Genomic DNA, 17,791 nt, shown 5'->3' with positions numbered 1-17,791 from the left:
GGTCAACACCATGTGACGCAGAAACAGGAAGTGGCTCCGGTTCAGCGCAAACTAAACAACAAGCACAGGGTTCTCTGAGACCTTAATTTATTTAACAGTTAATATGCTGATTTAGTTCATGCTCATTGTTTGTGATGGCCATTTCTAACTTTAACATTAGCAACTATTAATTTGGAAATAGTGGACTCTATCCTCTTTCACTTTAGTTTGTTACCATTTTAACATTTAGGGGTAATATAGCAATGCATTCATTATATTACACTAGATTGTCACTTTCTCCAGATAATTTATTCAAAGTTGCTTGTCTGACTTTAGTTTGGTTATTTTTAATTTTTATTAATCTATATTTTTTACTGTGATACCATCATATGAGTTTATGAAAATACTGTATTCCAACTGCTTATATTCAATGACGGTGGTCTAAGCATACTAAAAGTTCATTTTTTGTCACAAAGTCCCAGTTAAGGAAACATGAACAAAGATGGCCGCCACATTTTCGAAAACAAGCTCAGGTTTTCATTGAAGCACAGCAAATGTTTCCAAAACCCACAAAACAACCTTAATTATTATCCATATTTATAATTCCAACCATATCCTTTCCTCTTTAAACCTGCTAGTTGCCACAAAAACAAACATTAAGCAAAGGCTAACAGTGCTGAGCCATTGAACACAAAGATGGCCGCCACACTGAAAACAAGCTGAATATTTTCAATGAAGCATAACAAATGTTGCCAAAACACTGAGAATAATCTTACTCTTACTCTTACTCCACTCTGGTTGAAAACAAAGGTGAACTTTTTTACTGAAACATAAAAATGTTTCTGAAAAACACAGAATAATCTTAAATACTATCCATACTCATGATCAAACCATGTCCTATCTTTTTTTACACCCTTTAATTTCCACAAAAACAAAAGTTAAGCAAAAGCTATCAATGCTGGCCCACAATGTCAAGAAAGATGGCCGCCACTCTGGTTGAAAACAAGCTGAACTTTTTCATTCAAAGCACAGCAAATGTCATGAAATATCATAACATAATCAACTTAACGCCGTCCAGTTGCCACAATAATATACTTTTAATGATGACAAACAAGGCTAATAATAGCTGTGTGGATTGTGGAATCATTATCTAGTTGCTAGCTAGCATTACCTTAGCTAACAATACCAGTGGCTATGTAACATGATTCTATCATTGCTTACTGACAGACGGCCTAAAATGACATATTATCTACTAAATGACTTTTGGTGCCAGTCGGCGTGATAAGTTATAATCAGGGTCTGCCAACTTCCTCTCATCAGCCACTCAACAAAGCATCCGTCGACTATTCCCTCTGCGGCGGCCGTGCTGTCATTAAAACAAAGAACTATAATTTTTTTTGTCCGCTTCTGTGTATCTTGAAGGGCAGTAATGGTGCTCGTACACCTGGATGCTTCCTACAAAACAGGTGATCCATTTTCCATCAGAGCTGCAGGAATTTTAACACAGGTGACGTCGTCCACCTGCAATCCCGCATTTAACTGCACGTGTTAAAATGTTGCTTAAACACTCCAAAGCCTGCTTCCTGAACATGGTCGACCTCTTAGGCAATTAAATATTTCAGATTTTGCGTCAGTGTCATACAAAATGTGCTGGATACAGTTAAATAAAGTGAACAATCACAGTAGAGAGACACTGAGTGAATATAAGCGAGTTCGATGCATTTCGCACAGAAAGGGAGAGTTCAATAAACTCTCATCCAAAAATAAATGTCAAATTAGAGGGTTGCAGAGTCCACTGAAAAGAAAAAGGCCACTGGGTTTGGTTCTTGGCTCAATGCACAGAACCATGGCAGAGCTCCTTTCCTGTCTACTATTATTCCTCCTCTGCATGGAGGAGTCCTCCAGAAGAGGAGTGAGAAGGTAAAATGTCTGATGGTGTCGACCATTCAGTCAGTTGTAGGAGTTCCTATCCAGCCGCACTAATAGCTTTGGTTCCACATGAACCAGATGATTGATCTAGTCTAGACCTTTTCTAGACTCAAAACGGTGCAGGTACTGTATGTTCCCACAAAAGCAGAATTTGAGGATGGTACCCCCGTGAGAAAAACATCAGAACCCTGCAGGTACGATGGTACAATGATAGACTTTAGTGCTAATCATTAGGCTCCAGGTACTACCAAGGGTCCAAAATAGCACATGTAACGTTTCCAAGCTTTACCAACTCAAACATGTTAAGGCTACAAAAACAAGTCCTACACTGCCAGAAATTGGGGTACTGTACCCGTGAATCTCTGTGCCCTATTGTACAGTACCATTCAAAAGTCTCAACAAACTTTCCATGTTATTAACTCGTTCAATACCAAAGACGTATTTATACGTTTTTACAAACCCAAATGCCAGATCCCAACAACGTATTTATAGGTCTTTTAAGTTTTTTTGGCGTGAGAGGCAAAAAGAGGTGATGATGCAGCTCCACAAATGCATTAACATTTCAGAGCACTTTTAAGCAATAAAAACAGCCACAAGGTGGCAGAAGTGCAGAGCTCGGGAGGGATCATTTCAATGTAAGAATCACACATGACAGGAAGGAGGAAGTGAGAGAGCGTGGAGGAGTGTAGCATGCAGAAGGTTACGCATTATAGGGAAATTTTAACGCATGCACACGCATGTGTGCAAGCTCACACAGGCACGCACACACACATGCACACACATAGTTCAATTACAAATGTGAAAACTGTAAATAGTTCATGGTGTTACATTTGGAAATAAATTGTTCTTTTTATGTAAAACAACCCCTCTTTTGTTTTGTTTATGTTGGTATAGTTGTTTCAACTGTCACAAAAGCAAAAAATATTTGTGTCAAAGTGAAAGTTATGCTTGAAATGTACCTCTTCACAAAAAGCTGGTTTTCCCCCCTTTTCTAGTCGAGAACTGAAGTTTTCCTGAAACTTACCTATGTTTTACTGCTGATTACTACAGAATGGAAAATGATAGAAAGAAACTTTTTTTCCTGATGAAAAACGCGAGTCTAATCTTTCTTTTGGTAGGTTCCATGTTTATATAGCCATAGAACACAATATTCTGTGTGCCTTGAAAGATCAGTCAAAATTGTCTAAAATGGCCAGTACTGAATGGGTTGTCTTTTGAAAAATGGCTGGGATAGAGAGGCTCCGATCGATCGGCCACCATCGGTATCGCACGATTTTCGTAAAAAACAGCTGTGATCATTCCTCTTCGTCCCGGCACCGTTTCGTTGTAGCACTTTTGTATCCATATTGCTCATATTGCTAACATATTGCTCCTGTCATCGTATTTTTCTCCTCCTGGTCCTCCTCCTTGAACCAAAGATTAATTTATTCCATAATGGCGCTCTACAGCCGGTTAGCTTCTTCTTCTTCTTCTTCTATTGTTCATTAGCAGTTAGCAAGCAGGTCACACGGTTAGCTAGTTTACCGCGGCTCGGTGAGTGGGGACTGCTAGTGTAAGACATATCCCGGCAGGTTTGTCTTCTGTTTGGTGGATTTATTTCTAAGAAGTGGTGACAAGTTGCGGTAAGATGTGGTGAACTGTGATCTTTACGCCCTTTTGCTGTGCAACACGGAAATAATCAGTACAGCGCAACTAATGTTACACGTAATCATAATAATTTGAAATAATTATGAAAACAAAAGGCACATAATATACAGAAATCAATAAGAAAAATTCAATACAAGGCTTATTACTGTGCCAAATGGGCATATGAGCACACATAGCATGAGATTATGCACAGAAAATGCGCATCAGCACAGAGATAACATTATTAAAGCTCACCTCCTTAACATTTTTGAACATGGACGAGGTGAAATGAAGAATAGGAAATACACGTCTGTCTGTGCAGTGTCAGAGAAGCTCACACACATACTGTAAGTCTCGACCTGCCTCACACATGGCGTGTTCAAGGAAAGTGGCCACAACGCCCGAAGAAGACACATTATTTGTGAAAGCATGAATTTACTTACAAGTACAAAATTGGGGACTTCCTAACATAGTCAGTGCATCCATTCAACAAACAAATGACTGAGAAAACACACTAATTAGTCACAGCACCACCTAAGAAGATCAGCTGTCATTTTGCACACAATATAAATGATCATGAAAAATCTTCAAGGTTAAACACTTTCAATGCACCACGTCATCATGAAACGTACCTATTTGTTCACCTTACACAGACACAACAATGAACAACTTCATGCTGTCACCTTCCTTCTGCACTCTACTACTTACCTGATGTGGCTGTTCACATGAGGCGTTCGAGTGCACTATGTAAATCTCAGTGTTCAGCGCTAATGTAGTCAAGTCATTTTCAATTTTTATTGACGTACCCCCACGGCAATCTGCGTACTCCTAGTGACACGCGTACCCCACTTTGGGAACCTAGGCTATAGGTGGCATTACATCACCAACTTGCTTTTATTTTGGTGGCATGGAACGAGTAATACGTCTTTTTGGCTTGTAACCATGCAGTCATGTCAGCATCCCATAAAGACTAATGGCCGGCTCCCTGTGTTTCCATATGGAACGGCAAGCCAATCCCCCAGCGGGTTCCGTACCGGCAGGCAGGGGGTCAAAGTTTACATGTTCATGCCTCTTCCTGTGTGAAGTCGTGTAAAACCTGCCCATCTTTGCTACCAGGCTTCTGCGTGCTACCCATTAGCAAGCAGTGCCTCTTTATTGGAGCTCTGTCCTCAGGGGGAATGTGATCTCATCTCAGGTTTAAATCTGTGCAATTACCAACGACCGCAGGCTAAAGTCAGCACTCCTGGCAATTAGGACTCTATACGTGATTCTCGTAAAACTTCAGTGCCAGTTAGTTAGTGTTGGAGGCAGGTGGACCGACAGTCGAGACCAGGATCAACACCAGAATGGTGATACCCACCTGACGAGGCACGGGTAGATAAGAAACTCATTGATTGGATACATGAAGAAGAGGGCCAGACTAAGTTAAACCCCTTTCCCAAACACAAGAAAGTCAGCAGTCAATAAGCTAACAACCGTTTGGAAACCAGGTGACTTAAGCACAAGAAATATCACGTACATAAGCCACAACAAAAGCAATCAAATGAGGGGGTGGCACACGTTTCCATATTAACCTCCTAGAGCCGTAAAATATTATTGTGCAAGCCTATTTATTCACCATGGCCCCCTACTGGATGTTTTGCAAGGGCCCCAAGCTGCTTTGTGGCTCCCCAAGTTTAACTACAGAAGCACCAAGAGCAACTATAAAACACCCCAGGGAGCAGAAACACCTCAAATAAAAGAATCCCTTGATCTTACCCAGTAAAGAAAAACAAGGATTGTGATGACATCTAATATTTACCTTCAACAAAAATGTTTCATTTCAACCGAAGGATGCAAGATGGATGAATGGATAACAATGACTAGAAATGGAACATGGTTCAGCACTGAGGAACTGGTCCAGCAAAGCACTTGTTGAGTATCGATCACATGCTTTTGGCTGCTGCGAGGACAATGTTTTGTTCAGGTTGCAGCGTCCAAAAAACATCTGCTTTTGTCACAGCTGGACACATTGATGGCTCAGTCTTTACGGGCGTTTTACTGGGATGAGACTGGTAAAGTCGTTAGGCAGAGGACAGTTGAGAAGCTCAATGAACAGTGTTTGGAAAAGGTTCCGGAATCCAAACGTTGGGATACTCCTGTCTGTCAGAGAATCAATGGGACTCTGACTTGCGATATAGCAAAGATCTGGACACAATAGGAATCAGTGCTTCTGAACATAGATTCCTAAGGTACCCCAATTTCTGACACAGTAGAATAAACTATAGAATAAACTATAGAATAAACGATAGATCTGAACAAAACAGAACTCAACACTTGTCTTCTAGAGGTTCGGAAAATACCTGTACCTTTTCGGACAAAGAAAAAGTATTAACAGCTATCCTAGTGTCCAATAATTTATCTACATTAATGTAGACTGAACCATAAGGGGCCGACTCGTAAGGTACCCCAATTTCTGACAGGGTGGAACTAAGAATAAACGATAGATCTGGACTCTCGGGGAATTCAATCTTTCGCAACTGGGCTGTTCAGGTTGTTTAAGAAGAGACGAGTGAGCGAAACGTCTTCTAAGAGAACCTCAACAATTGATTGAATGACCCGAGCATATAATGACCTAGATGAATGAGAATATTCACAGTCAGATAGACCTAGACAAAACATAACTCAAGACCTGACTTCCATAGCTTTGGAAAATACCTGTACCTTTCTGGATAAAAAAGGTATAAACAGCTATCCTGGAGTCCAATAATTCCTCTACATTATTGTAGACGGAACCATAAGGGACAGACTCCTCAGGTGCCCCTGAGGTTGTCTTCTGCCTGTACCTTTTCGGACCAGGACCAGCTACGCTGGAGTCCAAGAATTAGACTAAAGCAGTGCAGACTGTAGCACAAGGGACAAAGTCCTAAGGTACCCAATTTCTGACAGGATAGAACTTGGAATATACAAGAGATCTGGACACAATATGACTCAGGGCTTGTCTTCAAGAGCTTGGGAACATACGTGTAATTTTTCGGACCAGAACCAGCTATCTTTGAGTTCAACAATTAGTCGACATAAGTGTAGATTAAGGGACAGACTCTCAAGATACCCAAATTTCTGACAAGGTAGGACTTGGAAAATACCAAAGATCTGCACAAAATATGACTCAGGACTTGACTGCTTAGGCAACATATCTGTACCTGTGCCTGTACCTTTTTGGACGTTCAAAAAGGTTAGCTTGTAGTCCAATGATGTACATTAGAGTCAGAGTCAAAGGTTTGGACATACTTTCCCAGGCTATTGAATGAGAAAGTGTCCCTTATCTTTTGTATATGATTGCATCAGGCCTTGTTTTTTTGACAGTTGATTGTTTTGGTGACATCACAAGGTGTTCCTCAGGGTTCTAACTCGGACACACTGTGGTAGAGGAAGAGAACCAAATGTCTCCAGGAGCGTCTGAAGTTAAAACCAGATTTAAGGGCGTCCACGTCACATTTTTTTAAACCACATTCAGCTCTGGAGGAGGAGGTGGAGGGGCTGGCGCTGAGAGTAGGCGGAGTTTGACGCGAGAGCTCCCGTTCCTGATTGGGTCCAAATATAGATGAAGTGTCATGTGGCTGAAAAATGTCTTCTTGCTTGCTCTGCAACATCACAAGCATGGAAAGTCACTGAGAGCTTGTTCGCTGGCTCTCAAATCAAACCATTACAAATCATTAAAGTGCTTTATGTTTTTTTATTATTGTTTTTTATTATAAAAGTGCAATGTAGTCTCACCATGAAGCCATCATCCACGACTGTGATGGCCTTAATGTTCGACACATGTAATACTTTCTCCTTACATCTAAAACATCAATTAAACAGACGCGACTCTGATGACTATATGCTGCTGAAAGGCGTCACGTTTCTTTCTTTACACGTTATCTCCTTAAATTATCTTTTTTTTTCTTCTCCTCCCTTCTCTTCTTAGTGTCCACGTCTGCAAGCAAAAGAGGAGGCGCTCTTTCTCCCATCAGCTTTTTGTTTCCCAGGCCTGCCACATCAACAAAGGGAGTGTGCTGTGATGAGAGGGGAAAAAAACGACCACAGAAGGAAAAAAGGCGGAGCAGAAGATGATGATGGTGGTGATGATGATGGTGGTGGAGGAGGGTGAATGTGCACTTTTTGCACCCTTTGACACTTGAGATTTGTGTTAGAGTTATGAAAAAGTTCACCAGGGATCCTTCATATTTTTTAAAAAAAGGCGATCTTCATGAGCAGATGGACTGAGTTAAGACATGTGCTAGGAAGAATGTGGCGCTCCTTTAATACAGAATAACATGCAGGAGAATGCCTTCCTGTCTCTGGCGTCACACTGGTGCGACTTGTCATTAAGTTCGAAAGGGATAATGACAGAAGATGCTCGTGTCTGAGACGGGAACTTCCTGGTCCAACTTCATTCTAAAGGTCGTTTCAAGTTGTCTGGGCTCATCTAGGGCCGTAACTAATAAAATAAATGAGGGTGGGTCAACTGCAGCTGTGGAAAGTCACACACAAAAAAAGATAAATAATTTTATTTCTCAGCTGTCCATTTTTTCATGAGCCCCCACCCCCACCCCCTTGCTCTCGTTTAAAGTGGGTCCTGTCTCTACCTGCCTTACGCATTGCTGAAGTGCTTCATTTTCTCTTTACACAAACCCTCCCCCCCGTCTTAAAAGGGTGGCCACCCCAGTGCGTCGCTCTTAAGGGTTCACGGGGGCGGCACAGTCAGACCCCACCCACTTCTCGGCTCAGGCCCCTCCCACAGCCACTCCTTGCCTTCCTGCCTTTGCAGTGACGTCCTAACAGCGTCCTAATTTACATTGCAGCATCCTTCATCCTTGTGTCACATGATGGTGATATGGCTCCTCCTACTTTGTCTACCAACAATGACTTTTGTTTTATACTCATAAAATTGCTTTCTTACTTTATCTGGCGTGCTAAAAGTGAGATCCAAGTGGGAGAAGCAAAGCAAGGCTTAAAACATCTCTTTGGGTCTGTCTCCATGTGAGTCCAATTGCGGAAGCATCTGGAATCATTTAAAGCGCCGCTCAGTGACTTCAGCTTTGGAAGGAAAACCCTCAGAAGGAAAAATGAATATAGTCCCAAACTAAAAAAAACAAAACAAAGTGTACAAAACACAACATAATCAACGCCGATGTTCTTGTGCACTTTTTTCTTTTTGTATTTTTCTGAATAAAAGTGAAGGAAAGAGATCAGCATGGAGGGAGACACAAGCCAGAATACGTCAGCAAAGACCAGCTTCCACCTCCGTAACTGTACAGCACCACTACAGAAATGTATTTATGTACACACTGTACACACTGTATATACCGAAAACTGAAATTGTCGGCTCTCCGTCATCCAGGTCATGGAAATCGGCAAAAGGTTGAACTCAATTGTACCACTTGCCTTCCTCGTGGACGAATCAAATCCACGAAAGCTTTTTTTTAATCATTTTGAATTCCTTATTTTTTACCATATTAAACCATTGAATTTACTTAACACTTGAGACAAAATTTAGAAGAGGAAAAAACTGTAGTAGTTAATAATCAAATGCAGCTAGTAATTACTTAGTAATTCAAATAATTGACATGAAATCAAATGAATGCTTCAAATGTAGTAATCAGGATTTTTAATGATAATGACATAAAAAATAAAATAAAACAAAATGCTAATTTGTAATCATGATTTTTAATAATAAACAAATGAAATAAACCCACCGTTTTCAGTTCACTGGCTAAAATAAATAAATAAATAAATAAACAAAAAAAAAAATATCAAAGAAATGGCATTAAATCAAATGAATGCTTCAGATCTAGTAATCATGATTTTTAATGAAATTTAAATAAAATAAACCCACCATGTTCAGCTCACAGGCTAATATACATAAATACACAAACCAAAAAATATATAGTAAATAAAATTTTAAAAAATAATATAAAAATAATGAAAATAAAATAAAATATCATTTTCAGCTCACTAGCTAAACAAATTAAACAAAAAAAACATCCAAGTCGTGGTAGTGGTAGGCTCTTTTTACTGGCACGTTAATACATCTACCTTTGTTGCTATTTTTGTTATTATTGCTGTTGTATTATAACTTGTAATTATGTTATAATTTTTTATTCTAATGACTAATGAAATATGTTTAAGCTTTTGTTGTTGTCTTGTATGCCGTTTTATGAGCCTTCACACTGTTCATGCATACTGCTCTATTTGTGGGGTTCTCGGAACAAATAAATAATTGTTAAAAAAATCAAATCAAATAGACAGTATCTTGTCCAAGAGCACACTGGTAAAAGCCGCCAGTATTTTCTGCACCGGCGCTTGTACAAGCACCATGACATGATAACATGATTTGGCCAACATTCGGGCCTATGTGTGACACGTTTGCCACAAGCGTGCTAAGCGCTAACGCAAACAGTAGACGTGAGGGGATCAACATGTCTCAGCAAACTGTGCAACACAAGGAAAGGGGCAGTTGACACAGTCGTATAAACTCATATATTTTAACACCTTAGCGAGATAAAACAGCGGGCTTCTTCCATTAGCCGGCTTGCCGTGTAAACATGACAAGGCGAGGAGAGTTGTTACGTAGACAGATGCATTTTTTGGGGGGTGGGGTGTGGACGCGAGGACTTGATGGTGAAATGTGAGCTCTCATTCGGGATCGCGTGGAAGGACAAGGAGGAAGGAGGAGCATTGGGCAGAAAAGACAGAGTAAATCCCTCACTCTTCAGATAGATCCATAGGGCAGCTAGGCAAGATGTTGTAAAACAAGTAAAAATATCTAACCTCAAACTATAATAAGCTAAAATTTTGTGCAGTATTCTTCAAGTGAGGCCAAATATCCTTCAAGTCGCTTCTTTTCTCACTATGTAAGACCAATTTCTTGAATTATTGGTTCAACACTCAACCACAAAAGTAGAATTCCTTATTTATGAATCAAATATTTTCGTAGTTTTGTAGTTCGAAAGTCTATTTTATGGTCTCCTAAATTTGTTTTTTTAACATTACTAGAGACCTCTAGATATGAAATAACACCACTATAGTCACCTTACGCTCCTATAACCCAATATAGTCGACATAACGAGGAAATTAGACGTAAATAAGACTCATGCTGTTGTTTGTTGCTGTAAATGTGTTGTGGTTCCAGGGGAGCTGGGGGGGGGGGGCAGGAAGTGATGTCAGGGGCTCAGAGTGGAGTTTTAGCTTGCTGTGCATTATGGCCGCAAAAATAGCCCGTGTTAGGGATGATTGTGCCAGTTATCAGATCATTCATCCATTTTCTTCCGCTTATCTGGGGGCAGCAGTCTCAGTGGGGAAGTCCAGGCTTCCCGGTCTCCGGCCACCTCTTACAGTTCCACCAGGAGAACACCAAGGCGTTTCTAGGCCAGCTGTGTGACATAATCCCTCCAGCGTGTCCGAGGTCTGTCCCGGGGCTGTCTCCCGGCTGGGTATGCCCAGCACACCTCACCAGGGAGGTGTCAAAGCTGCAATAAAAGCCTGTTGTTCCAGCGATCAAGTCTGGTGCTTGTGTGTCTCACCCAACATTACAGTAACATCACTGACACCTAGTGACCAGTGTAGAATACTGCATATCATCACAGAGTCTTTGAATGCGTCCTCTAAATGCCTTAGATTTCTATTTCATTTCATTTGGTCATTTTTATGCTTGAAAATGCTGCATTTAGGCAAAAAAAAGTATTCATAAGTATTCATATTTTTGACAAACAATAGGCCGTATCCATCCACAAAACTACATGATTTATTTATTTATTTATTTTTGAAGGACCGTGATAGAGTGAAGCCACGAAACTTGAAGCGCAAAGTGCCGAGGGATTACTGTTGTACTTTTTTTTTGTTATTTTTTTAAATGCAGTGCAATTACAGGACTATGACTCCGCACTGAAGGCTTACTGTAACTGCACTACAATGGAATGAATGAATAAGAAAATGTGATCTTAATGATGCACGAAACGCTAAATAAGACTGAAAAAAGACAGCATTTTAATTTTGAGGTTGTTTAACAGCAACAAACTGGCATTTGAAGGGTTTAAAAAATAAACTTTGGCGAGTTAGTAAGAGGGGGGCTTACTTTCTCGTGCCTGTGGATGTCATCTGTGAACTGGTGACGTCGCTTGCTCACGTTAGCTCCGTGCTAGCTCCGTTTGAAGCAAAGTCTCCGTTGTATAATTTCCACTTCACGCTTCCATCCATCGTGCACGTGAATTAACTTTGACTGACTTTTTTGTTTTAAGGTTTTAATTAGCCTTACTTAACTTTGTCGTCAGCAAAATCGCATCATTCTGACGTCACCGACGCATCTGGTGCATCTGTCTGATAGGTGTGCCAGGAACTGGGACACGGAGGTGAAAAAGTTCCGTGACAAAAGTTCCGTGAAACCTGACGTACAAAAATAGAAAGCGCTAGTAATTGTAATTGTACTTAATTATTCCATATTAATTCGCAGCCCTGATACATGGTCATGTTCAAAAAAATAAAACAAATTTGACAAACTTTTGAAGATTACAGCAACCTTTGTATATTACTGTGTTATGTGAGTATTATATGAATCACAAAATATTGTGGGCACTCTTTCATGCTTGATTATCATTTTGAGTATGTACAGTATGTGTAAAGATGTCATATTTATGGTTTTAAGGTGCAGAAACAACCTGACAATTGCCCTTAACGCTGGCGAGTTGTGTTGTCAGTGTAAACTGAATTGACGCTATACTTTTGTGCATAAAAAATACAATTACTGAGTAGTTTCGGCAAAAACAGAACTCAAGTATGTTTCCCTAGATGGGCCTCCCTGTCTGCATGCGCTTTCTTTTGCTCTCTCTGCGACATGCACGATAATTTACAATCAGATATGCGTAGCAGCAGCAGCCTTTCTGCAGATATTACTAACAGCTGAGAAAGAGAAAGTCCGCGTCTGCCACGAAGTCGAGGTTAGAGGCAACTTTTACCTTAATAATGATTTGGAGTGCATGAGAAAGCGCAAAGGAAAAGGTAGTGTGGCTCTGTTTGACCACGTGGTCATTTATGAACAAGGCTGTATAAGCAAACAAACAAACCAATCAGAAACGTCACTTCTCCATTTGGCCCACTGGAGGCGCTCCGTGCTCCCCTTCACCTTCATTACAAAAGAAACTGATCCTGTTCCCGTGAGGCGTCTCATTGGGAGCAGCTGTGGCTCAGGGAGCGGTGGGAGGCGTCTTCAGGCCAGCGGGAGGAGCTTCAACATCTGGTAAAGGAGAGGAAAGCCGACACGAGGAAGGCCAAGGCAGAGCTTTTGTGCTAGCTTAGCTGCTAGCTTAGCGCCAGAGCACTGCTCTCTTTGCTGTGCTTTAAATGTGAGCAGAGAGTTTTATAGAACTGAGTGGACCAGAACCTCCAAGACCAGACCCCTGCTGAGGGCCTCTTCTGATGGGACAACTTTCCCAAACATGTGGGAGTCGCCTTTGAGGAGGAAAAAAAAAAAGGAGTGGAGGCAGTGAGGTTTTGGTCAGGAAAAACTTCAACTCCTCCTTGTATGTTTTTTTAACACAAAGATTAGTAGTGCGAGGATGGAAGACAACCACTACGTATCCCACTATTGCACTATGGATTTTTTTCCCCTCCTGCATTTCTAGACACAAGGGGTGTCCAAAATATTTCCATTGAAAGAAAAGTAGAATGCAGGAGCGCTCACTTTATATGATAGTCTTCGCCTTTTCTTACACGCTAAAACCAAAGTGATTAAGTAAAGATGTGCTAAACAGTTAAAACAGCCTACATTTCAGCTTATATTTATTAAATTAATTTTATGCTTAGAATGTGACTGAATGAATGTATTAGTTAGCAAAGAACTACAGTCACCCGCTGATGACATCACAGACAGGCGACGGCTCTGACTCCCGCTTCCTGTTTCCGTGTGTTAGCAAGCTAATAGGATGCTAACAAGGACGAAGTATTAAAGAAATATTAAAGAAACGAGACGTTTTTTTTAAACAAACAAAACAAAATAAAGGTGTACTTATTGCAAAATTAGGTTGCAGAGAAAGTTATAATGTCACAAAAATAAAGTCATAATTACAAGAAGAAAATTTACAGAAAGGAAATTGAAATGGTTGGAAAATTTACAAAAAAAAATACAGCACAAATGGAAAAATCAGCTGTAATTTTATGACAATAAAGTCAAAATATTAGGAGAAAAAAGTTGTATTCTAACAAGAAAAAAAGTCAAAATTCTACAAGAATAAACTTGTAATATTATGAGGAAAAATTATGTCATTTTAATAGCATAGCGTTGAAATATTAAAGAAAAAAATAAGTTTTTTAAAGTCGTAGTATTATGAGAAACAAACAAAACAAAATTAAGTTGTCATTTTTGGAATATTAGGTTGCGGAAAAAGTTATAATGTCAGAGTAAAGTCATAATTTCAAAAAGAAAATTTTGGAAAAAAAGAAAGTAGTTTAAAAAAAAACAAAAAACAATAACAGCAGAAAACAGCTGTAATTTTACCAGAATAAAGTCAAAATATTATGAGAAAAAAGTTGTATTCTAACGAGAAAAAAAAGTTGCAATTTTACGACAATAAACTATTTATTATTATGAGGAAAAATAAATAAATAATTTTGAAATATTAAAGAAGAAAGCATTTACCAAAAAAATATTTAAAAGTCAAAATATTATGAAAACCAAACAAAACAAAATAAAGTTGTCATTTTTGGAAAATTAAATTGGGGATAATGGTATGGGAATAAAGTCAAAATATTATGGGAATAAAGACCTAATATTATGAAAAGAAAATTTACAAAGATTATTTGGAAAGAAAGTTGAAATATAAAACGTTGAAATATAAAGACAGCGAAAATGGGAAAAAAGACTATAGAGTGAAGTTGATATGAACAATTGGCTTTTTCACATGCATCCTTTGCATCCTTTCATTTTTCACCATGTGGCCCTCACTGTTATAACTCCTTCTTTTAGCCTGTTTACAACTGAAAAAATGAAAATGGCGCCCTTCATTATTAACTTGCAGACGGTGTATGCTGCCTTTGTTTCAACAAAAAACACAGCAGCTAAACAAAGCAAGGCAACAAAAAGAGATTCCTCTGTGGAGCAGCAAGTCGCAGCGTTGCAGCCGATGTCTATTTTCGGGTTCTTTAGCCCGCCGTGGTACGTAATTACATGTTGGTCAGCTGCCGAGCTTCCAGACAAGCAAAGTCAATCAAAGTCACTCGCTTCCGTGTTGAAAGTCTTTTTCGCAGTGCGCTACGAGGGCACAGCGCTGGAGTGAGCGCTGCTTATATCTGGGCCTGCACGCGGAGAGGCGCGCTGGCGCCCCGTCAACTGGTCGGGACAGAGGGGGCATTCATCTCCTCGGACCCCTCGGCGCTGAAGTTTACTGAGGAAATGTTCACTTAGTGCAGGAAGTGTGAGGTTTCCCTCTAAATGTTTGATTTGGGCGGTTAAGCAAACATTGGCGGGTTGAGACGTCGGGTCAGGGCGACTCAGGTGGGAACGCCACACAGGTGTTAACAAGGTGGCACGGAACCATATTTGGTACCCCCATTAAAAATGAATGAAACGGCAGCAAAAAGTGTTTGGCGCTCTTGAAATGTACAGTCATTTAAACGTGTACAACACAAACACAACATCGTTACACATTTTTAATAATAATAATAAAACACAGCTTACATACTGTCAGCCGGGAAGCATAAAAGAACATTTGTCTAATAAATACGTCAAAAATAAACCACCTGAGCTATGCCACCGTGTACAGAATACGCAGAATCTTACATGTGATGTTAAATGTCAAATCAATTTCCACCAATAGGGGGCGACATTCAAACTGTCCATTCATTTTCAATAGAAAAAATGTCACAGAAAATATTGAATGAGTCCTGAGAGCTAGCCTACATGTCCTACAGAGGATCGAACCAGCAGTCATCTGGGTGGGGAGACGACCAATCTATCGCCTGAGCCATGAGAATAAGTGAAATCCTTCAGTATTGGAAAATATGACATTATTTTTCACCAGTAGGTTGCACCATTTCATTTGTCCATTCGTTTTTAGCAGACTAAAAAAACTTTAGGGCAGAATGTGAAATGGTGGAAAGTAAAAAATGCAGGCTGAATGTGTAAATAAGGTGAACGGTTACAGCAGGATCAAGGACCGAACCAGCAACCATTGGGTTGGTGAAACAACAACTCTAACTCCCAAGCCATGTCACCCTGACCAATAGGAAGAATGTTACAGTGTTCAAAATGTCAAATGATTTTCCGCTAAATAAATTAAATGGAAAAACTGTCACAGAAGACAGTTGCAGCATATTTTAATAATAAAATTAGCAAATTTCTCTGTTTAGGAACATCTAGCTGCTACGAATACAGTGGATCCTCTCATAATCTCAGATTTTCGTTAAAAAATTATGCTTTTATTGTTTTTTTTTTTCCAAAAATAGGCCTTTTTTTCCCGCAGAAAACGCATTTCATTCACCCCAAGTCAGTAATAATTTATAAATACGTGATAATACAGGTCAAATGTACAGCACACATGTACTACAGTTAAAAAGCCCACAGTTTTTACGGTGCATGTTTATGTCTTTATGCTTAACCAATAGTGTCTTTTCCTCAAACGATGAGATTTCACACTTTGTCCGCCGGTCCTTGAACGTACCATAGTGGTGTGCTGAGGCAGGAAAAGCAAGACTTATAATATCTGACTTTGTCATGACACTGCCACAGTAAAAGGAAAAGTTTAATTTTCGGGGAATTTTGCCCATCATCCACAACTCTGACGTGAGACACAAATACACGGTCTTTCTCTTTTCTGTGCATACTAAAGATATAAAAACGGGTGAATAGAGGCAGCTAATTAATGCACGCAATGGGACACACCTATTCCACCTAGAAAGTGGGCTATTAAAACACCTCCAATAAGCTCCAACGAGGTTTTATGGTTTCCTGTCCATGCTGTGAATATGTTGTTCATGATAACATGGAATACTTAGTATTTTGTATAGTATTTTGCTCATTTTAAGCACTAGCAGAACTTCCTTCCTGGGTGCATTGTTTCACGTAGCAACATAGAAAGGAACGGTGTTGTGAGCGAATGTGTGGTGAAGCTAGCTGCTAGCCAGCTAGTAGCTAGCCGGTGTGGTGTGGCGAGATGTCACTACGCCAGACAGGTTTTCTATGCTCTAGCTATGAAAATATTCCATTTATGAATAATTATTAGTAAAAACAATGCAAATTTAAGCCGTTTTTTGGCCTACAACACAAATATGAGGCATTCAGAAGATGCATTCATATGTAGTATTGTACACCGGCCACATGGTGTCAGTAATGTTACATTGAGGAGACAATAGCCACAACAGGGAGTAAAAAAAAGAGCAAGACGGAACTCTCTTAATGTTAACAAGCGTGAGCCTATATTATGTCATTTATGTCCTGTTTATCATATTTTCTCTTATTATGTCTACTATGTTGGGAAATAGAAGTGTAAAGATGATTATTACGAGTTATTTCACGTATAGAGTGCTCTAAAAAGGTTTAAAAAAATGTATTTAGGTCGTAAACAGTTCTTGTATGGTCTGAAAATATTCAATTTATAAAAATAATTCTTTGTATTTTTATCAATTAATTAACTTATTTTTTATTTGATGAAATTAAGCATTTTCGGAAGGCGCATTCAAAGACGTTGCGTTGACTAGGTCTCAGTAATGTTACATTGATGAGACAATAGCCACCGGCTCAAAACAGGAAGTAAAAAAAAGAACAACAAGGAACTCATGTGGGCCGTACGGTGGTCTAGTGGTTAGCATGTTGGCCAACACAGTAGCAGCCTGGAGATCGGGAAGACCTGGGTTAGATTCTTCGTTGGGCATTTCCGTGTGGAGTTTGCATGTTCTCCCCGTGTGTGCGTGGGTTTTCTCCGGGTACTCCAGATTCCTCCCACCTTCTAAAAACATGCATGTTAGGTTTATTGGCGACTCTAAATTGTCCATAGGTATGAATGTGAGTGTGAATGGTTGTTTGTCTATGTGTGCCCTGCCATTGGCTGGCGACCAGTCCAGGGTGTACCCTGCCTGTTGCCCGAAGTCAGCTGGGATAGGCTCCAGCATGCCCCTGCGACCCTAAAAGAGGAGAAGCGGTATAGAAAATGGATGGATGGATGGAACTCATGTGTGAGTCTATGTGATGTTGTACTGATGTCATGCAGTATGTCCGTGATGTGACGTTCTCAAACGAGCCGAGTCT

At 39.9% G+C, this 17,791-nt stretch overlaps 1 protein-coding gene across 2 annotated transcripts in view; it reads right to left on the bottom strand.

Moving 5' to 3' along the window:
- The window catches only part of col1a1b (collagen, type I, alpha 1b), a 38,984-nt gene extending 27,126 nt beyond the window's left edge, over nt 1-11,858 (bottom strand). For both annotated transcript variants that reach the window (XM_054800191.1, XM_054800192.1), the window contains exon 1: nt 11,633-11,858. The gene's annotated coding sequence lies outside the window, so the exon portion shown is untranslated. The remainder of the gene's footprint in view (nt 1-11,632) is intronic.
- Nucleotides 11,859-17,791: the final 5,933 nt, after the last annotated feature.

Source organism: Dunckerocampus dactyliophorus, chromosome 15, assembly GCF_027744805.1.
Source record: "Dunckerocampus dactyliophorus isolate RoL2022-P2 chromosome 15, RoL_Ddac_1.1, whole genome shotgun sequence".
In the NCBI taxonomy this organism is placed as follows: Eukaryota; Metazoa; Chordata; class Actinopteri; order Syngnathiformes; family Syngnathidae; genus Dunckerocampus; species Dunckerocampus dactyliophorus.
This window is presented reverse-complemented; position numbering and strand designations above follow the sequence as displayed.